This window comes from Montipora foliosa, chromosome 1, assembly GCF_036669935.1.
Source record: "Montipora foliosa isolate CH-2021 chromosome 1, ASM3666993v2, whole genome shotgun sequence".
NCBI classification, from domain to species: Eukaryota; Metazoa; Cnidaria; class Anthozoa; order Scleractinia; family Acroporidae; genus Montipora; species Montipora foliosa.
This window is the reverse complement of record NC_090869.1, coordinates 52491051-52493550: the sequence shown is the minus strand read 5'-3', so window position 1 is coordinate 52493550 and position 2500 is coordinate 52491051. Positions and strand designations below refer to the sequence as shown.

Below are 2500 nucleotides of genomic sequence, written 5' to 3'. Positions count from 1 at the left end.
CGGGACGGAGGGTTAGGGTTTCCATTGTCTTGCGCATTACTTAAGGGTACTAAGAAAAACTGTGATGGTAAACAAAAGACAATCAATATAAATAATTTCCTTTGCCTACAATTAGTTTGGCTGAAAATGGTTTGAAAGATCAAAAACAAAAGCAAACAACTCAGTTAGGAGGAGAAAACATGGATCGTTGGAATGAGGTTTTTAAAAATAATTCATTAACGTGACGTGGACATAGTGTTATTGTAAGACCTTTGGTCTAAACATGTTTCCCTTAATAACGAAGTAAAACATCAAAGGTTTATTCGGGAAGTAAGATTTCTGTAGCTGGAGTATCAATCTGGTTTCGAAAATTTGCCCTTTCGATCAAATCACCGTTCGTCAATGGACCGTTTAGAAATGAAAAGTGTTGTCCGTACGTGTGACAAAATTCATTGAGTTTCACAAATTATCAGGTGCTGTCAGGTTAGCCTAAATTGTGTTGGAATAATGTGAAAAATACAGCAGAATTAAAGAGATTGTAATATCTTGTCGTTCAATACGTTTTCGATTACAAGTCCCAGTTAATGTTCAGTGTTTGGGTTTAAATTTTTTTATCCATTGTAAAGCTGGAAAGCCCCGCGGCTACTTAAATCATCAGTAATAATGTCGTGAGAAGTGTTACCATCGACATTACTTTTACTGTAATACATTTAGGAGTTCTTCCTCTTCAGGGTGGTTAAATATGTCATAGTGAAACAGTTGGGGTTTAGTATTTCTTTTTGACCGAGGGACAAAAGGGTTTCAGCTAATAAATACCACCAGAGATAAATCAAACATGGTTGGGTGCTTCAATGATATCATGAAGGACATTTGGCTCCTTTTGAGAAGTACTTTTTGTTTATTCACAAATGTATGATTTTACTTTAATTCTCGATCACGTTTCACATGATCTTAATTGAATAGTAAAAACGATTACACTTTCGCGCGCAGGAGCCGAACAACAATAGTCTACCAGAAGAATTAAGCTAGAACTGAGTTATTAATTTCCATGCTCTAGCACTGGGTACTCATTTATTACCGCTTTTTCGAATCAATATATATGGATTTGCTTGCTTAAAGAATTCTTACGATCCCAACTGGTTCGATTACGCCAGATTATAAGCTATCAGACACAGTATAGGTTTCCTGAATTGGTTTCGAGATTCAAGAAGCATTGAAGCGATGCAAGAATATGCAAAAACGACGACACTTCACGCCAGCGTATTATATTTTAAGAACAAGCCTTTCTCTGATCATAGAACTGAAATCATTCCACTTACCTCACGTGTCTGCTTGCAAAGAGACAATGTATTCAACTTCTAATGGTGGTTGCCAAAGGCTGAGTTGACTTAAAGTATTGATTGCCGTATAGTAGTAATTGCTGTCAAAGGTAAAAGTCCACTTTAGGACTTCCTTAGCAACGGGTCAACATTTGCCTGTCAATCATTGACTGTGGTTTAATAACAACATTTCCCAATTTGTTTATTTGTATAGTGTATTCATATGTATTCATCTTTTTTCAGTTGACTGTTAAGTTACTTTGTGCAACGTGGAATTGTGGGTATTAAACTAATCCAAAACTACTGGTACATCCTGTGAACAGTATTTTCCTTGTGTATCTTCACTTGTGTATTTTCACCCATACCTGCGGTGCGAAAAATAATTGTCAATTTTTAGTTTTTTTTTTATCAATTTTAGCAAACCACACCTGCCTACTTTGATTAGTAATGGAAATAGGACTGAGTGGAGTACAATTCAGAGAGTAATCGGGCGAGTAATTTCAAAATAGGCCCTGCGAGGCCTATTTGAAATTTCGAGCTCGATTTCTCCCTTAATTGTACGACACAAAGGCCTATTATCAATTAATGACAAAACATAGAACAGGAGGGATTAAAATGAGTCCACTTTTCTCGACCTCTTTCCCCTCAGTCCGCTCAGTCTCGAAACGTAGACGCATTTTTAACCCTTCCTATAGGAGACTTTGTTTTGTTGTTTAAATTTTGCTAACCACAGAACAAAAGAATATTTTGTTTCAACAGCCGATAGAGGTCTGGTTGGCACATTAATGACAATAGGTAACGTAACAGTGAATTTGGAAACAGAACAATGAAGGGTTACGTTTTGACAAACGACGGCCGTGTAGCACTTATATTTCAGAGTTTTTATCTGTCCTTGTGTGGGCCCATTTCCATTAGTAGGGCTAACGCTCACATGGTTCATATGGGGTACAAAACTAGCACTTCAAATTACTCTCTAATTAGTTAAGTCTGTTGAAATGTGTATGCTACACGGCCATCGTTTGTAAAAACGTAACCCTTCCATGTCTGACCTTGTATTTCAGTCGGTAGAGCAGCGGTGATCTATCCCGAAGGTCGTGGGTTCAATTCCCACCCTGGTCAGAGTTTTTCTCCGTCGTTGTGTGGGTCCATTTCGATTAGTAGGGCTAACGCTCACATGGTTCATATGGGGTACAAAACTAGCA

The 2500-nt window shown here is 37.6% G+C and overlaps 1 protein-coding gene across 1 annotated transcript in view; it reads right to left on the bottom strand.

Annotated features, from left to right (window-relative positions):
- Positions 1 to 1395, bottom strand: part of LOC138000817 (tetratricopeptide repeat protein 28-like) — a 13366-nt gene extending 11971 nt beyond the window's left edge. The window contains exon 1 of the mRNA XM_068847480.1: positions 1299 to 1395. The gene's annotated coding sequence lies outside the window, so the exon portion shown is untranslated. The remainder of the gene's footprint in view (positions 1 to 1298) is intronic.
- Between the last annotated feature and the right edge of the window lie 1105 nt (positions 1396 to 2500).